We start from the raw sequence: 20,598 nt of genomic DNA, 5'->3' as shown, positions 1-20,598 counted from the left end.
GGGGGGTGGGGGGGGGGGGGGGTGGGGGGGGGGGGGGGTGGGGGGGGGGGGGGGTGGGGGGTGATAGTAATCCGCGAAGCATTTGATGGCTTATTTCCGGTGGGACATTTGACACTGTTACTTTTGTGGGAGCAATTGCGATTGGTGAGATATTCACGTGGCATGCTCCGATGTCTATTCCCTTTTCAATTAATGTCTCAGACCAAGATGCGTTGTTAAAGTACATTTGTACGGTTCCGGCAACTCTTGAATTGTGAGTTATATTTTTTGGGGGAACATGTTGAGCTACTGCGTCTAGATACTTTTCCAGTGGGGTATTTTCGATTGCGAAAATTACAATTCCGTTATCTCGGGAAAAGCGGTTGGCTGGGTGAACGTTTGTACGCGTTGTGGCAGTGGTATTAATTCGCGCGGAAGTATTAGCTACAATGTTAGCATAGGAGACAGAGAGTACTGACCTTTGTCCGTTGTTGTCCGGGGGGCTGAGACTGATGTCTTTTTCTTCTCTGGCGATGTGGCTGGCGTCTTTTCCTTGATCGGAATTCTGCGACCTTTGACCGATTCCTGGTGAGCTCGGGCGTGGACCGGCTGCTGCTGGTGGTGATATGCTGTGGTTTTAGATAGATAGATAGATAGACATATATATACTATATATATATATATGACAGAATGATCATTGACTCGGTTAACATTACAACCTCCCGGATAGTCATTCCGCTGTAATCATGTACTGGCGTTCACGTGATGCAGCAAGCACGCACTCTCCCAACAATGCAACTAATGAAAGAACAGCTACAAATACAACTACAACGTTTTAATGTTAATTATGTATAAAGACTGTCTATGTTGTTCATAGTCTTTTAACTCTCAATGTTTAGTGTTTTTTCTTTTATAATGTCACCTGAAGAAGGCTGTTACATGCCGAAACTAGTAGTGTGTTTATATTAAAACCTTTTTAATTAAATCTCGGTTCTATTCATTCAATTTTTTTCCCTAAAACTATATATATATATATATATACAGAGCCATCGCTCTTCAGTTCAGCTGAAGAGCGATGGCTCTGTATATGCTCTGGAATTTACTGGAGGAAAAGGTTCAGAAATGGTTCTTTAGTCAGTAAAACAGAACTGAATAGTTAAATTAAATTTAAATGCCAAGAAATTATACTATTTGTTTCTTCCTTTATCCAAATGTAAGCAATCAAAGTTTGCACGTGGAATAACTTCACAACTGACCTCCTTGTATAGAGAGACTAATGACTCCAAATCAATTGCCTTGGTATCCACAATGCAACACACATATTCTTACGGACATGTATAATGCTATGAATTATGGGAAAGGTTTCAACTTTTATTGTGATTTGTTCAACTGTGGGGATACCTCTTCAGAGGTATCCACAAATGAGTCATATTTCCCTACACAAGTAGTCCAAAGGTTTCACACCTTATTATTAAAATATTCTGGATTAGTGATAGACATCGGAAGTTTTTTCATTTCGTTATACTAAAAATTAAAGATGGCGAGAAATTATTTCCTTGGACTCAATGAAGGTCGACACCTGTCTGAGTTCGTCTCATAATGTCCATCTCATAATGCAATGGACATATCCTTCTCACACTGCATAGCCTTATACATGTCTGTAAGGATATGTCCATTGCATTATGAGATACTAAGACAATTGATGTGAAGTCATTAGCCACTGTGTACGAGTTTCCCAGTCGTGAAGTTATTTCACAAGAAAACTTTATTTGCTTACACACTTGGATAAAGGGTTAAAGGAAGAAAATAATTTCTTGGCATTTTTAATTTAATTTGCAATCAAGTGAAGATTCTTTCTACAATCGAACAGTCTTTTCTCTGTCCCAAATGTGAACGAAGTAAGCATGAAATACGTAGAGAGAGAGAGAGATTTTCTTCTTTTACAACATGCAAAAACTGTTTTCACTCCACGTTACTGTTTATGAAGGTTGCATTTCAGTGTAAAACAGAATGAGCTGATCTTTGATGTGAACGCCACCCACGAAAAACGTTAAACCCCTAACATGTTAGTATTGCATTTAGGTGGAATAATTATTTGCTAATCTGGAGAACCTGCTCTTGAGATCTTTCCATTCTGGTTTAAATCACGAGTGCAATTTCCAAAGGGTTCGAATGATTGATTGTAAAAGATTTGAAACTGATAAAGATATTCCATATCTTATCATATGAAATGAAGCTATTAAAGAAATAAAAATGAATCATTGAGCTATTTTTTTTTAATTTTCTCATTAAAAATATCCTTTAACGCCTTTTATCCTCTTATAGGGATTTAGCCCTACTAACGTTTGGAGGACTGAGGGGGGAAAGTCGAGTCTCCACCGGTAGTCAATAAGAGAAAAATGACCCAAGACTATCACTAATTATACATGACATCCGGTGAAGAGAGGCCGTTGACAACTGCCGCCATCTCGTGGTTCCTAATTCTAACATTATATTTACTCTGAAAATAGTGTGGATTCTATTTGAACTTTTATTTTAATTGATAACATGTTGGCACAGCTATGAAATACTTATTTTTAAAGGCGATGTATTCCATTGGATAATTTGAATTTTATGATCCTACACGAAAAGAATATACACACTTTTCCCCGCCCAATGCCTCGCGACTAGACAGTATATACATAAGCCGACATCTAAGGTCCACAGTAAAGGAAGTTTGCCACACACCACTAACCTTTAGTGACCACCATTTAGTCAAGGCTAATTTGTCCCTTGAGACCTTAGACAGCAACACATACACAAACAGAAACTACCCATTATAAAAACTAAACAATAGCATTATTCACAGAGATCAATTTACAATTTAGGAGAGATGCTTGTAGAATTCCAACAAACCAACCCAACATAAGAGGCCAAGGACATTATTCTAAAACACAGACAGATTTTACTTTCTGCAATCCTTAATAGATAAAAGCAAATGAAAACCAAACTCTCTACAGATCATCAGCTGAAATGCTAATGAACTATCCAATAAAGCAATAGAACTGCAAGAATTCATGGCAGAAACCCAAGCAGACACCATTCTAGTGAATAAAACACACCTGCGCCGATGTAACAATTAAACAATTAATGCCAACAGCACCCCTGGTTCTCAGGTGGTTACCCTCGCAAGTACTAATTGGACTGAAGTTTGGTTAACTTCAGTGATCAGACGAGAACTGATTCTTTCAAACCGATTTTATTTGTATAATCGACATGATATGTACGTACATTCGGAACTATTTACAATCTGTATACAATATTTAGATAGCATGGTTGTTATTTTCATATTATGGTAATATGTTGACAATATCAGTTTGCAAGTACATTTTTTTTTACTTCATAATTAACATGGCATTTAATATTTCTTTTTTTTTTTTTTTTTACATATAATATTTTAGATATACGTATTTTCGTATATGTTTCTAACCAATTACATTAGTTCTGTATTTACAATTTTTTTTTTTTTTTTTGTATTTGCAGGTTATTTAATCTTTACATCATTCATTTCTGTTCTCACAGCTCTACAGCTGGGGGGGGGATATATATTTACTTCCACATTCAATTGCCATGCATTCATTTTATACCATTAATATAAATTGCGTTATAATAACCAATCTTTGGTAATGGCACATTTAATAACATATCTATACCATATACATATGTATACATATATATCCATATACATATGTATACATATATATCCATATACCCACATATACACGTTATATTACTATACAGCAGTCATTTCTATTCCGATAGCTATACACTTGGGGTGGGTTAACAATTTACATCTTCTTTCTAACTTGCAGACATTCTTTCTATATCTCCAATATGTATTGCGTTATGATAACAACTCTGTTATTTAATCATTGAGTTTTTCTCCATAATATGTAGGTATATTCCTACATACACATATATTTATGTATACCTACATACACACACACACATATACATATATATATTATACACTGTTTTATGGTATATACAATTTTCTTGCTGCCTGTATTATATTATCATTTTTTTCCCCTTATCTTATACATGAAACATTCACACCCATTGTATTATGATACATATAACATTCATCTAGTATATTACATAGTGTAATATATTATTAATTATAATATATATCATCAATTTATATATCATCATTTTTGATATATATATATTGTGATATGCGTGACACATATAGGACTTGTTATACCAGATATTATTAAACAATTTATGCGTACTATAGGTACACTGTACAATGATTTTTGTGCCATTCATTATCATTATTCACATCTTATAGTTTATATGGTCCTTAATTTTATAGAATTCAATGCATTCACACATAACCAAAAACAAAAGTTAGAAAAAACAACAGGTTGATTATAAACTCACAAGTCACAGGAAATGCTCATTGATTAAAAAAAAAAAGTTAATGTGAAATTTGGCATTGTTTGGACCTCGCAATATTTTCAGTCAAGTTGATATGAAGAAGTGGCCAGTCGCAACCGCAACAACTGGTCTGGCTTTCCGGTTGCACTCTCACTTCGCTAGCTTAATCTCTGGTAAAAGTTAAAAATTACCTTACTAAAATGACGTTATTCGTCCATCTACCAATCGCTGGAGATTTACTTATGGATAAATCTTTCCTCGCAATTCAGCCCGTTCCAAGAATTAACCTAATTCTTGGAACTTAACGACATGTCACCTTCTTTCAACTCGTGCAAACAACCGAAAAAACACGAAAACTATGCACATTAAGAAAGCAATATAAAAAAACTAATGAAGCACACGTGGCAAGAATAATTAATGCCAGCAGCACCCAGGGTTCCGACGTGGGCACCCTACCAAGTACTAACGGGGCTAAGGTTTGTTTAACTTCAGTGTTCAGACGAGAACTGGTGCTTTCAAACCGATTATATTTTATTTAGTCCAAAGCTTGTATGTACATTCAAAAAATAAATATATACACAATTATTTACAATATACATATTTGTTGATAGAATGCTTAATCTATTTCACATTTTTGTTTTTTACATGCTCAGATTATATTTCTTTCTACTGTTCTTTCCGAGCTTTTATTTTTGAAGTTACAAAATTTCTGTCATGCTGATTTTACAAAAGACAGATATGTTAACAGAACTTAACGGTATATGCTAACATATGTACATGGATTTTGTCTATATATATATATATATATATATATATATATATATATATATATATATATATATATATATATATATATATATATATATATATATATATATATATATATATGGATTTTGTCTATATATGTATATATATGTAGAAAGTATTATTATAGAAAGTCATATATATGTCTAACATGTGCTGTAAATTTTATGTAAATTTGTCTAACATATGCTGTATATGTATGTATATATATATATATATATATATATATATATATATATATATATATATATATATATATATATATATATATATATAGTATATATATATATATATATATATATATATATATATATATATATATATATATATATATATATACATTTAGGTGTACGTGTATGTAGCACATTATACCCTTACACACACACACACACACACACACACACACACATAGATATATATGTTTACCTAGTTTGTAGCTTTGAATTTTTTTTTTTTTTTTCCTGATTGTGGTGGATGGGCTTGATTTTGTTTCCCATGGTGGATTTTTTATTTCTTGTGTACGTATCTGTTCATCCACATCTTCCGATATGTGTCGTGTTTTGCGCCATTGGTTTCTTGTAATCTTTTTTCTGTGTATGGTGTCTGTGATGATTTCTTTTAAGTATGTGTTCAGCTTTGTAATTATATGTGGACCTTCTTCTCTTCCATAAATTTTATCGCATTTGTAGGTGCAGATAGCATACATAGCTGATACGATGATTATTGCTGTAGTGTTGTTGATGTGTCCTTCTTGTAACCAGAAGGTTGTGTGTTCTGTGATAGGTAATTTGTGTTGTATATGACGCTGTACGGTGTTCCATATTTTGGACATATGAGGACAGTGGAACATTATGTGGTGTATGGTTTCTGGTTGGATTCGAAAATGGCATTTGGTTGGATGGTGCAATGGGATGCCTTTCCCTATGCACCATAGTTTTGTGAGTAGACAGGCGTGGTGTATTTTGTTAAAGAATGTTTTAAGTTTAGGGTTAATGAGTAATGTGAATACTTTTTTAAGTTCATGGGATTGTTTTATTTGTCCTCTTTCAATCTCACGGTGCTGAGGTGGTGGTACTATAGCTCGCGTGAGATTGATTTGCGCTGCTCCGGGTTTCATGTTTACGAATTCATTTATTATTATGTACTTGTTAATGAATCTGTAGCCTTCCGCAATCTCATAGAACATCTTTGGTGTTTGGCCCTGCGAGTGCGGAAGAGAACAGATTATTTTGTCTGGCATCATCCTGAGATCATAACCATTCCTGTCAGTTTTTGTACTCTTATGACATACGGAATTTCTTCCAATTTTACACCTTCATTCAGGGTGTTATTTATTTTTCTTTTGTTGGAGAGCACATGTGCCCACTCCTGGTTTTTACTATTATTAGTGACTTTTTCTATACACGCTATCTTCCCAAATTTTTCGAAGTACATAGAGACAAGTCTGTTGGGAATTTGGGGAGGTAACCAGTGAATTACAATACTCAGCTTGCGAGATTTAGAAACAGATAAAATTTGGCATTTCAGTTTATGTACTGTCAACTCTTTAAGATTAAGAAAATTTTCTTTATTAGTTTTAATACTGTCTATTATATCTTCTTCTGTGTACGGAGCTCCTAATGAGCCGCACTTGAGGATGCACGCCTTGCTCCAATCGAACTCTTCTGGTAAAAATATGTTATAGAGAACGTCGAACTCGGTTGACGGGTTAGCAGAAGTTTCCGACGAATATGTTCCTTCGTTTTCTTTGCAAGGAATACAGTTAACTTTGGCTATACTTGGTACCGGTCGTTGACAGGATACAGTTGTCCCGAAATTTGAAAGCATTACGCTGGAAACCACTCCTACTACACGGGCGGTCGCACTAGGCAACGGCTTTCACAAGGCAACGAGTAAAACTCGCGGAGCACAAGAATACACGTCTGCTCTGGTCAGTGTCAGCAACGACTGGTGCTTCCAAACCGATGTGGCCGCTGACATTTCGATTCTCTCCGAAAACCTATTTAACCATTTCTATTCAGCACGAATTACGTCTGCCCTCGCACGGATGGCGGCAATAACTTCATCTTGAACGGCAGTCACCGAAGTGAATCATTTAACATTCAAAAATTACTGCTTCACAACTGGTCTGGCTTTCACGCACCATTCGGCAGAGGTGAGAGTGTCCTGCTCACAATACACTGGCTGTGCGTTTGCACTATCATTTCGCGAGCTTAATCGCTGCTAAACGTTAAAAATGACCTTGCTAAAATGAAGTCATTCGTCCATCTGCCAATTGCTGGAGATTTAGCTATGGATATATCTTTTCTCTCAATTCCGCCCGAAGCAGAATGCCGGTTCCAAGAATTAACCTAATTCTTGGAACTTAACTGCATATCACCTTCTTTCAACTTGTGCAAACAACCGAAAAAACAGGAAAACTATGCGCTTGAAGAGAGCAATAAAAAACTAATGATGCACACGTGCCAAAAGTAATTAATGCCAGCAGTACCACTATGATTGCAAGTTGACACCCTACCAAGTACTAACTTGGATTAGGTTTACTTAACTTTAGTGATCAGACAAGAACTGGTTCTTCCAAACCGATGTAACCGCTGACATTTCGATACTCTCGAAACTCAAATTTTACCTTTTCTTACCAGCACGAATTACGTCTGCTGTCGCACGAATGGCGGCAATAACTTTATCTTGAACTGCTGTCACGAAGTAAACAATTTAACATTCAAAAATTAATGCGTCACAACTGGTCTGGCTTTCACGCACCATTCAGCAGAGGGGAGAGTGTAGTGAAAACTCTCCCCTCTGAAAAGTTTAACACTTTTTTTTAAAGAATATTCAGTTAATTATATTTACATACCATATATATAAATATATATCACACTTCTTATATATTTAACAATCTATATATTCTACAAGAAAAATCATATATACATCTGAACAGCGAAATAACATTCGCATGCAATGAAGTAGGAGCACTCTTTTTTCCTGCGGTAGGAGATCTGTTCCAAGTCACTCAGGCGCTGTTTCCTCTGATGGAGGTTGTGAGTTGGTATCCTTCCGAATTTACTTCCGATTTGTCCCATTTCCACTAGGAGTGATGAAGGCGTCGTTCTGTTGTTGGTTGGAGGGTTCGTCTGATGTAAGGTTAGAGGTTAAGTGTGTCCATTCTTCTGTAGTCATTCTTCTGGACTGGACTGAATTGTTGATCTCCTCCTGGATGTAGTGATGTAATTTCGATTTTTTTCCGGGACTGTCTTCCCTTCCATACGCTTGGTCGCACCTGTGAGCACAAATTGCGTACATCGTTAGGTTTCCACTCTGTTTATATGTTTTCCTTTTAGCCAGAATAACATTTCTTCATTGATTATTTTGCTTTCGGGAAGCCATCTTTAAACTGCTTTCCAAGTTACTTCTGCTTTCTTGCAATATAACATTAGGTGGTATAGTGTTTCCGGTACCTAGCAAAACTGACAAGTTGCATGCCCTTCAGTAGCTACACCTTTAGCCAGTATCCACATCTTGGTTGGTAGGTAGGCATGGTGCACTTTAAAGAAGAAGGTTTTATACCTTGGATGTATTGGGAGCTTGAAGACATTGTTTAATACCAGACTGAGTGTGATTTGTCCTTTTCTTAATTCTCTATGTTGTGGTATGGGAATGGTTGTTCTACTTAGTTTGTAGTATGTTGCTTTTGTTTTTTGATTTATTAAGGTATCAGTGTTGATGCGCTCTGTCATAAATACGTATCCCTCCGCCATCTCTGTAAACATTCTGGGAACTCTTCCATGAATTTCTGGCATTGTGCTGATTATTCTGTGTGGAAGGAATTTCTGTAGGAATGCTATTGCATATCCGTGGTATGACTTAGTGTTTGCTGTTTCTGCAGTCTTCGCTCTGTTGATAACTGTTTTTAAGTGGATATTAAGTAGACCCATATGTTTTCCTTTTAGCCAGAATAACATTTCTTCATTGATTATTTTGCTTTCGGGAAGCCATCTTAAAAACTGCTTTCCAAGTTACTTCTGCTTTCTTGCAATATAACATTAGGTGGTATAGTGTTTCCGGTACCTAGCAAAACTGACAAGTTGCATGCCCTTCAGTAGCTACACCTTTAGCCAGTATCCACATCTTGGTTGGTAGGTAGGCATGGTGCACTTTAAAGAAGAAGGTTTTATACCTTGGATGTATTGGGAGCTTGAAGACATTGTTTAATACCAGACTGAGTGTGATTTGTCCTTTTCTTAATTCTCTATGTTGTGGTATGGGAATGGTTGTTCTACTTAGTTTGTAGTATGTTGCTTTTGTTTTTTGATTTATTAAGGTATCAGTGTTGATGCGCTCTGTCATAAATACGTATCCCTCCGCCATCTCTGTAAACATTCTGGGAACTCTTCCATGAATTTCTGGCATTGTGCTGATTATTCTGTGTGGAAGGAATTTCTGTAGGAATGCTATTGCATATCCGTGGTATGACTTAGTGTTTGCTGTTTCTGCAGTCTTCGCTCTGTTGATAACTGTTTTTAAGTGGATATTAAGTAGACCCATATGTTTTCCTTTTAGCCAGAATAACATTTCTTCATTGATTATTTTGCTTTCGGGAAGCCATCTTTAAACTGCTTTCCAAGTTACTTCTGCTTTCTTGCAATATAACATTAGGTGGTATAGTGTTTCCGGTACCTAGCAAAACTGACAAGTTGCATGCCCTTCAGTAGCTACACCTTTAGCCAGTATCCACATCTTGGTTGGTAGGTAGGCATGGTGCACTTTAAAGAAGAAGGTTTTATACCTTGGATGTATTGGGAGCTTGAAGACATTGTTTAATACCAGACTGAGTGTGATTTGTCCTTTTCTTAATTCTCTATGTTGTGGTATGGGAATGGTTGTTCTACTTAGTTTGTAGTATGTTGCTTTTGTTTTTTGATTTATTAAGGTATCAGTGTTGATGCGCTCTGTCATAAATACGTATCCCTCCGCCATCTCTGTAAACATTCTGGGAACTCTTCCATGAATTTCTGGCATTGTGCTGATTATTCTGTGTGGAAGGAATTTCTGTAGGAATGCTATTGCATATCCGTGGTATGACTTAGTGTTTGCTGTTTCTGCAGTCTTCGCTCTGTTGATAACTGTTTTTAAGTGGATATTAAGTAGACCCAATGCTCCGGCTTCTAATTCGTGAACGAGCGGTGTTCTCCTCATTGGTTCGTACCGAGAGCCCCAGATGTAGGTGGCGCACAGCCTGTGGGTCTTGTCTGCCCATTGCCCATGGTACGGGATGTTGTTCATTTTGTACCAGATGCGAGAGGATAAATATGTGTTGCATATTCGTGCTTTTCCTCTTGCAGATAGTTGTCTTGGGCGCATGGTATTTATTTTCCACGCAACAGCTGTGTGGAGTTCTTTCCACTGTTCTTCATACGTTTCTGGGCCGCCTATTTTAACTTCCAGAACAGGTAAGTATTCTTGAGCTCTTATGCCTTGAGGAATCTCAGGGTTCTTTTCCCATTTTCCTATTAGCATGCAATGAGATTTATTCAGGTTTACTTTCAGGGCAGAAGCTCTTGAAAAGCGTCTAGTAATTTCATTGACCCTACTATGGATATTTCCGTCTCTAGGGTTAATGTGATGTCGTCAGGATATGCCAATATTTTTGCTTGGCTCTCCCCGTGAATGTTTGTTCCCTTTATTTCTTTGTTGGAATTGATCGCTCTGATGACTGGTTCCAGTGCAAGGACGAAGAGGGCCATAGAGAGGGGAGGGGGTCTCCTTGTCTCACTGAGCATTTCATTTTAAAAGATACGGATAGCTTCCTGTTCACGATTACTCGACTTTCTGCATTCGCGTAGAAAGTGTGCAGCCAGTTCCTAAATTTTGGCCAAATCCCTTTTCCTCTACAACTTTGAATATATATACGTGGCTTATGGTGTCAAACGCCTTTTCTATATCCAAGCCTAGTAGGACACAAGGTTTGTCAGTCAGATAGTAGTACTCATATACTGATCTTAAATGAGTAATTGTGTGTGCCATGTTTTTTCCCTTAATTGCACAAGTCTGCACGGGAGATATTTATTTCTGTAGGTACTCCTGTATTCTATTTGATTGGATTTTTGTGATGATCTAATAATCGGTGTTTAAAAGAGTTATCCCTCTCCATTGCATTATGTCTTTTAATTTCTCTGTGTCTGAAGTTTTCGGGATAAGTGTGATGTAAACTGTGCTGAATCTGTCTGGCTTTATTTGTGTTTCGTATATTTCTTGCGTCATTCTCATAAATAAATGCTCGAATTTTTGGAAGTAGTGCTTGTAAAATTCGTTTGTAAGACCGTCTTCTCCTGGGGATTTCTTTTCTGGTAAATGCCTTACTGTTTGCCTGAATTCTGCTTCTGTTATCGGGATGTCAATTTCTTCAGCCTCCTGCTGGGCTATCTTAGGTATGAAGGGGAGGAATTTGTTTCTGTCCCGTTCCTAGCTTTGTTTTTCCGAAAACAGTGTTGCGAAGTATTCGTGAATAGCATGCAGTGGTTCCGCATCTTCGTGAATAATTTTGCCATCGTAGTGTAAACATTCTATTCTCTTTCTTTCGTAATTCCTTTTTTCGAAAATCCAAGCTGTGGATATTTTGCCCTCATCATTTTCTATGGTTCTTAACAGGGAGCGGAGCCATGCTCCTTCTATTTCCTGAAGTTGTTGCGTTTTAATTTTTTCTCTAATTAGATTTATTTCTTGTTTAGCTTCTGGTTTGTTCCGATCCATGTAGTACAGGCTGCATAGTTTCTATACATCTGTCTATCTTTCTTGGTTTTGCTGTTGCTTTCTTTTAGTGCTAATTTTTATGGCTGCGTTTTGAATTTTTCTTTTGGAGGTTTCCCAGGCTATGATTGGATTGACTATTTTTTCTACGTCTGATATTATATTTTGTACTTCTTTGTTGAATTCTTCATCTTTCGTTAAGTTCTGATTAAATTCATACAGTGGGAAATTTCTGCTGACGAATTTTGTTCTTTTTTCCTTGTGAGGGAGTTGAAATTCTGCTATTACCATGTAGTGATCGCTGAAAGTTACAGGGATATGTTCAACACTGCTCACAGTGAAGCCTCTGTGTTGGACAGATAAAAACTATCGCTTCTTGAGGCATCGAAATGAGCGAATCCTTTTTTTTTTTTGGATGCGGGAATCTGAAGACATCTGTTAGACAGCAATCTACAAAGGTCTTGATGTGTTCCTGTGGCGCTTGTAATCCTTTCTCCTGATCAATGAAGGGCTGTCCCACGAAGTTCATGTCACCTGCAATTACTGCTATTTTCTTCTGTTGCAGATTTTCTTTGATTATCTGCCAAAATGTTGTTTTTTCTTCACATTTTGTTGGGCCGTACACATTCATTAAGATTATTATTTTATTGTCTCAGATGTATGTGAACTTCTAGGGTTCTGTGCCTTACAGAGACTTCGTGGGACAGCAGTTGCACGTGTGGTGTCTTTTTGATAAGGATAGCTACTCCACCGCTAGAACTACTGCTGGCAGGTTCGTTGATTAGGATTTAGTGATGGGCTAGTCTATTTTCTAGTCGTATTACTGACACTGGCGCGGAATTCTTGTTTCCTGCAGCATTACGATATCTGGCATTTTTTTGTGAATTTCATTGATCAGCAGGTTTTGGCATTCTTTTGTATTTATCTCGTTACAAATTAGGCTCATTAACTTCATTTTGGTTCTGATTTGTTCTGTTACAATTGTTCGTGTTGTTTTATGTTTTGCTTCTGCCTCTGGTAGTATTTGGCATGACTTTAATTTTTGTTCTTCGCTGTGGTTTAGGAGATAAGTTTTGTGTTGCTGGCCACCTGCTACTTGTTTGCCCTCGGGATTTCGGAATAGAAGTTATTTGTGACTCATTTGAGGTTTCCTGCTTGCCACCTGTACATTTCTTTCCACTAATCCCTTCCCTCGGTAATGGCTCAGGGCAGCTTTCTGGAATTTCACTTTCTCTGCTTTCACCCCTCTTATCGTCTGATATAGACATTTCTGGAACAGTGGTTTTGTTGCCTTTTTCTAACGTAAAGTTTTTTTTTCTTTCCTGTCTGTTGATGAGTTGTTGCTTCCGTTGTTATTCTTCCTATTTTCTTCTTTACCTTTGTATGCCCATCTGTGTCTGGCACATCCTCTTCTCCGCCTTCCATGCCTGGGGATTCTTCGTTTTGCCTCAATTTGGAAGTGTACATGTTACCCTTGCATTGATCTGCTGCGTGACCTATGCGGTTGCACTTTTCACATTTCGACTCATTGCAGTGTCTGCGTAGATGGCCGATATATATATATATATATTTTTTTTTTTTTTACAGCGGAAGCAGGTTGGCGGTCTTCCTCAGACATCGACTATTCCCGTAACCTTTTTCACTTGTATAGCATATGGGATGTCGTTGATTTTTGCACCTTCGTTGAGTTCTATGACTAATTTTTTTTGTTGCTTAGGAAATGAGAGCAGTCATCATTCTTAATTGTTGATATGTTTTCCAGAAATTCTTTTTTTTTTCGAATCTTTCAAAGTGGGGAGCAACCAAATGATTTGGTATGTGGGGTGGCATCCAGTGTATTAAAATTTCTAATTTCCTACATGCATTTATATTAATAATTTCACAGGTGCCATTCCTCACTTGGATGTTCCCCATGCTGGCAAATCGTTCTTTAACGGTCAGTTGTTTGAACGACAGTAGAAAAACATAATTGTATTTTAGATGACCTAAATGCCACACATCACTTCCTTTAACTCCGTTTTTCGTACGGCTTTTAATTATGTCCTCCTCGGTGTAAGGACGGGATTTTGCGTCACATTTAAGAATAACAGTTTCAGACCAGTCTATTTCGAGTGGTAAGTTTAGCGATTTTAATAAGTCCTGCGAGTTAAAACCTTCAGCCCGATTTTCTTGTTCACTAACTGCTTTAGGTTCAATATCGTTATTTCCATTCATTACGCTATTCATATCACGAGATGGCTGAAAACAAGAGGTACTTACAGTTCCTTCTTTGTTAACCTTCGCATTAGCCTGCGAAGCTACGGTTGATCTTCGGTCTTCCTCTACGGCCTGCACCTTGGGGATCGGGACAAGGGTCTCGCTAGTCATTAACAATAGGGATCACTAGAAAACACGTCAGCACTCTACGAAAGCTAGAGGCACTCTTCAGTGCTTCCAAACCGATGTGGCGGCTGATATTTCTATTCTCTCGAAAACCCAATTTAACCTTTTGTAACCAGCACGAATTACGTCTGCTCTCGCACAGTGACGGCAATAACTTTAGCTTGAAAGGCAGTCAACCGAAGTGAATCATTTAACGTTCAAAAATTTCCGCGTCACAACTGGTCTGGCTTTCACGCACCATTCGGCAGAGGGGAGAGTGTAATGAACACAACACACTGGAATTGCGTTTGCACTCTCACTTCTCTAGCCTAATCTCTGCTGAAGGTTAAACATGACCTTCAAAAATAACGTCATTCGTCCATCTACCAATTGCTGGAGATTTAGCTATAGATATATCTTTTCCCGCAATTCCGCCCGTTCCAAGAATTAACCTAATTCTTAGAACTTACCTGCACGTCACCTTCTTTTAACGTAAGAAAACAAATAAATCTCATCACCATACCCTGGTTTTCTTAAGGATGCAGAGGCGGTGGGAAGAGGATTCAGATTCGAGTGACCAAGATGGTGAGTGGTCTGAGGAATGTTCTCTATGAGAATAGACTGGCAGTGTGTGGATTGCAGAAGTTGGTCGATAGGAGAAAAAGAGGAGATATGATACAAACACTTAAGTTGCTTTAAGGGTTTTATAGGATTGATGCAGAGGGAAATGTTTCAGCATTTGGCTAGAGGGATCATTCCTAGAAGAATAAAGGTGTAGTCAGTAAGGGTGTGAGTGCTAGATTTCTTTGCTTGGAGAGTTGTGACTGAGTTGCCAGAGTCAGTTATGAATTCTTTGTCTGTCAGTGGAGTCAAGGAGAGGTATGATAGATTGGGTCTCCCGCAATGAGTGTTCTGACTCCATGGAGGTGCCCGTATAATCATGGTAATAATAATAATAATGATAATATACTAGTCAATATTACACAGTAAGTAATCACTGGAAGCTAGCAAGTGCGTGTATCAGAAACGCATTGAAAAATCAAAGGATTTCCGAGTATAAATGGAGAAGTGTGTACTTTAAAGGAGGAAACGAGAATAAGAGTCATGTTCTTGAATTTCTTAGTTTATTCTGTTCTGCAGTTTTCTCCCATCGCTCACGTATTTGTTTCTTCCCTTTCCCCTCTTAGATTATGAACAAAATAAGAACGAAGCGTGTACAGACTTAGATTTAAAGAAACCATTTTAAAATCTTTCAGTAGAAGAATAAAATCTTTTTATTCTTCTGCTGCCGATGATTTTTTTAAGTTTGTTTTGCAAAATACACAAAACGCATTTTGGATGCGTTTTCTACAAACATTTCAGTTTTTCTTCGATTATTTTATTAATATTCTTGTAATAAGCACCGCTTGGTCAGTTTTTGTTTTTCGGTTGGACTAATTTTCTGGGAAAAGAATGTGCAGAGTAGAAAACCAGGAAAAAAAAATACTGAAACGCAGTTTTCATTACTTGCTGTTCACTTTTCACACGGTCATTAGTTTTATGTTTAAAAATCAGCATTCGACAGAATTCTTCGAACTCACTAAATTTGTCACACAAGGGATTACGCCTCGCTAAACAAAGACGCATGTGCATTACGAAATTAAGTCTGAATACTTTTTTTTAATGATTGGCCCATAGACGAGAGGTTGGATTGTCAACCTATAGTAAAACCGTGTATGGGAAGGGAATTGGGAAACGAGGAACTTGTTCACATTGGATTTGAAGGCCTTTGTATGTATTCCTTGAGGAACACATGAGAGGGAAGGCTGTTCCGCGATAGAACAGCAGGATGAAGGAAGAGAAATTTGTTCTATGAGTATGGAGTCTGACTGTGAAGGGATGTTGGGCCGTAGCTGCTCATGTTTTGATGGATTTGGTACAGAGGTGTCGATAGTTCTGATGAACGTTTATCATGGAAAGATTTATAGAACTTGAATGCAATACATAAAAGATTTATGTAGGCGTTGGTAAGTGATGAGTTGATGAGCTCTGACTGCTCTCTTCTTTCAGAGCTTCCGTAGCTCAGTCGGTATAGACGAAGTCCTTTGGGCGGAAAGACCTGATTTTGATTCTCGTCTATGACGTGACGAACCTCTGATCGTTTTGGACTAAAGATGAGTAACCGGTTTCATACGGAGGTGGAGTTTTCACCCAAAAACTTCGGGTTTTCGTCCCTCAGAAGAGACAAACCGGCCCATGAACACAGCCATGAATACTTATGAAAATATGTGGAAGAGATGGGGTCCTCACCACATGTCGTTACGCTCATAGTTAACCATGAGTCACATCATGATAGTTAACCTCTTAGATGGTAGATGGCGCTCGAATGGGATGTGAATAGGGCTCTCTTCTGTAAAGCGTTCAGCATTTTTAGGGAGTTCATAGGGGTATCTCCCCAGAATTGTGAGCAGTACTTGATTGAGCAGTAAATAACTCACAATAGCTTGTTATATCAGCTCTTTCGATTATTTTCTCAAAACTCTGAAAATTACGTGCATTACCCTGTCTTCGTAACAATCATCCCTCAGTCCTGATTTCATTTCTGCTACCCGCCTTTATGCTCTCTTTGTTGCCTCCTTCACTCCAGTATCTTGTAATCGTATCTGAGCAGATGTGGTCTGATCACGTCCTGGTGCAAAACAGCCACTGTCGCCTTATCTATCCGATTTAATTCTCCATTCGTTAGTGCAGCAATGGTCTGAGTTGTTTACTTCACTCTTGCAATTTGTCCTCTGAAGTCTAATGAAGTTCAAAGTCTGCTTGTGTAGAGTGTGCAGTCTCATAGAGTGCGGATTACCCTTTCAAATCCTCACACTTAGCAAACACCCAAAGGTAAGCTTCCGTTTGTGTGACGATAAACCCAAGCCAGTGCAATGAGACAAGGAATAGCAAAGGTAGCGCAGTCTGATTTGGAATTTCCCAGACAATCTTTTTGTAATAAATGGTTATTTATTCCACGCTTATTACCAAGCGTTTTATATGATTACCAAGGAGGGTTTTTTATTCAGAATTCCCTTTTGTTGCTGAATAAACGATGATTCGTTGCATCGCATTGAAAACTAGCAATATTAGTAAACATCCCTCGCAGATATTAAAATTTCGTGGAGGTAAATTTGCGAGAAAAAATAAAATTCTCCAAAATATCTAAACAAAAAACTGATAATATTTTCAAGAATATTTATAATATAATAACATTTTTAGTATCGTTATTAACAAAACCAAACACATTTCAATCAAAATATTAGGATCACCATTTTACCAACCAACTACCAGTCGTATCACCAGGAAAAGGGTTTTGCAGGAAGTTCTCGCTTTATGTGTACCTTTTTTTTTTTTTTTTTGCAAGCATCGACAAAATCGAAATTATGTAATTTGATTGCAATAAATAAATTTAAACATTCATAATTACGGCGTTTCGTGTGTGTATTTCATTGTCCATGCAGATACTGCAGTGGAGTGCAGTAAGTTTGGATAGTGCACCAGTTGAAGTGAGACAACACGATGGATCGTTTAGTGTTCCGGCGGTAATCCCAGAGACCTCCGCTATGAGTGAAACACTCGAAAGAGATTTTTGCAACTGAAATCACCAGGGGAGGGATGTGAGTTTCATTCCCGCACTGTGCCACCACGGATTTCAAGACATCTCTGAATTGATCAAGCTCAGTGCACTTTGTGCAGATGCAGACGAATGCCAGTAAGAGATTTTAGTTATAAAAAGAGCGTTCACTCAGCGAAGTGGGATTCCTTTCCTTCATCAGATCGAAACTAACATCAATTGATTGTTTAATATCCCCCTCAAAACAGGGGGATATGATTGTGGTCATCATAAAACGGCGATTGACCTGCTTATCAGTTCGTTTGTGGTGAAATCATTTGTTTTCAACAATTTGAGCTTAATGCTTTTTTTTTTTTTTTTGTTATTGGTTTCATGCCCGATTTGGTAGGCCCAATTAGATTTGATTGCAGTGAATTAGAGATGATTTTTCCTTATTAGATTAAACTTAATTAGTTTTATTTGAAAATACGGTACTGGTAATTCCTCCTTGAATCACTGGAATCGAAAAATAAGTAAAACTATGAAAGAATAAAAATTGGGAAAATATGATTATATGCAATCGTATATTCATTTATTTATTAAGTATGTTTACATTATCACGTTATCGCCAAGTATAGAATTAAAACAAGTATCATCAATTTATTTTTCATTCAGTTTTACCATAATTAAATTAGGATCATTCTTAACGTTAAGCATCACGTGAACTTGACGCAAAGATGGAGCAACCCCCCACCTGAAATTGGTTTTCCACTCTGAGGTGGAATAGGAACATTTAATTGTCAAAAACTTCACCACAGGTACACAACAGCCTTACTTTTTTAAATATAACTCCCACTCACACTACAGGTTGACGCCCTGTAGTAATAAAGTCGTTGCGTTACTGCTGTCTTATGTACGTGCTAAGTGCATTTGGAATCCCTAGTCAGGGAACGTGGAATGGCTTCAGGTGGAACGGCTCAGGGAATGTAGAACTGCTTACTGGAAACCTGAACCGGCTCTTTCGAGTAGTCTCAAGCTTTCAGTCAGCGTTCGGAGATGAAATTCAATTCCCACTCGATCAAAAACATCCATACTCATGCAGGATCCGCAGTCTGGGGGTTAGAGAGCGGTTACGCTAACGGCTAAGTTAAATGCGGTGGCAAGTTCAATTTGGTGTCAATCTAGTCGTGCTTATAAAAAATGATTCAAATGCTATTAACGCACTGGCTACGAATAAGAACTAATAAATGGAATTTGACATTTTTCTGTGAATCTCACATAGGTAAGACTCTGAGCCCATATCAGAGCTATCGCGGTGAGTGGGTTAAGAAGAGTTAGTTCATCCCAAAATGCTGCCCAAAATTGTACATCAAACATGGAATTTTTATTTTATTTTTTTCATTTCGTGCCTTCAATAAGCGGAGGAGTGCTTTAATTAACGAACTCTGCTTAGCGGTTTATGGTTGCCTGCTTGCTTGATTACACTTACAGGGTAGTAGACTACATTCAGTTTCATAGCAATCCACCCTTCTTATCAAATTCAGATTAACGTAAGACGATAGGTTTCGGTTTTTAAATGATAATTTTTTAACGTGACTGCCATACTGAAGGTCTTCGAAGATGTCTTTTCCCAAGTGCTTGCTGTATTATTGGATAGCGGACGTGCTTTTCAGGTCGGCCTATTTTTATTGACGAAATGTCGAAGTTCTAATGCACATCGGCGATTTCAGAATATCCGTAACATTTCAATGGCTACAGAAAATGAGATTGCTTATCCTACAGTATATTAAACTACAGAAGAAGAAGTAGAATAAGTGCATACAGCATATTTTTACTTGTTTTAATTGTTAGTGAACTTTACATAATATTTTCTCGATGTAATTTTCTTTATGGATGAAGTTTTTCTTACAAAACGGAGTCAACGGTTGTCTGGCAAAACGTTATAAAGTCTCACTCACGTGGCAAAAATAATTAATGCCAGCAGCACCCAGGTTTCCAAGATGGGCACCCTACCAAGTACTAACTGGGCTCAGGTTTGCTTAACTTCAGTGATCAAACGAGAACTGGTGCTTTCAAACCGATGTGGCCGCTGACATTTCGATTCTCTCGAAAACCCAATTTAACCTTTTCTAATCAACACGAATAACGTCTGCTATTCCACGGATGGCGGCGATAAATTTATCTTTAAAGGCATTCAAACGAAGTAAATCATTTAACATTCAAAATTTACCGCTTCACAAATAGTGTGGTTTCACGCACAATTCGACAGAGGGGTGAGTTTATTGAAGTCATGACACTGCGTTTGCACTCTCGTTTCGGCAGCTTAATCTCTGTGAAAGGTTGCAAATGACGTCATTCGTCCATCTGTCAATTGGTGGAGGTTTAGCTATGGACAAATCCTTTCCAGCAATCCTGCCGGTGTCATCTTCTTTCAACTTGAGCAAACAATCGAAAAAACAAGAAAACTATGCGAATGAAAAAAGCTATAAAAAAAATAATAACGCTCACGTGGCAAAAATAATTAATGCCAGCAGCACCCAGGTTTCCAAGATGGGCACCCTACCAAGTACTAACTGGGCTCAGGTTTGCTTAACTTCAGTGATCAAACGAGAACTGGTGCTTTCAAACCGATGTGGCCGCTGACATTTCGATTCTCTCGAAAACCCAATTTAACCTTTTCTAATCAACACGAATAACGTCTGCTATTCCACGGA

The 20,598-nt window shown here is 37.7% G+C and overlaps 2 pseudogenes; both read right to left on the bottom strand.

The window, feature by feature from the left end:
• Nucleotides 1-19,859: 19,859 nt before the first annotated feature.
• LOC150103798 (5S ribosomal RNA) lies at nucleotides 19,860-19,978 on the bottom strand (annotated as a pseudogene).
• Nucleotides 19,979-20,409: 431 nt separating this feature from the next.
• LOC150103797 (5S ribosomal RNA) lies at nucleotides 20,410-20,528 on the bottom strand (annotated as a pseudogene).
• Between the last annotated feature and the right edge of the window lie 70 nt (nucleotides 20,529-20,598).

Source organism: Typopeltis vanoorti, chromosome 8 (assembly GCF_054136105.1).
Source record: "Typopeltis vanoorti isolate ZY-2024b chromosome 8, IOZ_Tvanoo_1.0, whole genome shotgun sequence".
NCBI classification, from domain to species: Eukaryota; Metazoa; Arthropoda; class Arachnida; order Uropygi; family Thelyphonidae; genus Typopeltis; species Typopeltis vanoorti.
The sequence above is the reverse complement of the archived record's forward strand: the minus strand, read 5'-3'. Positions and strand labels throughout refer to the sequence as shown.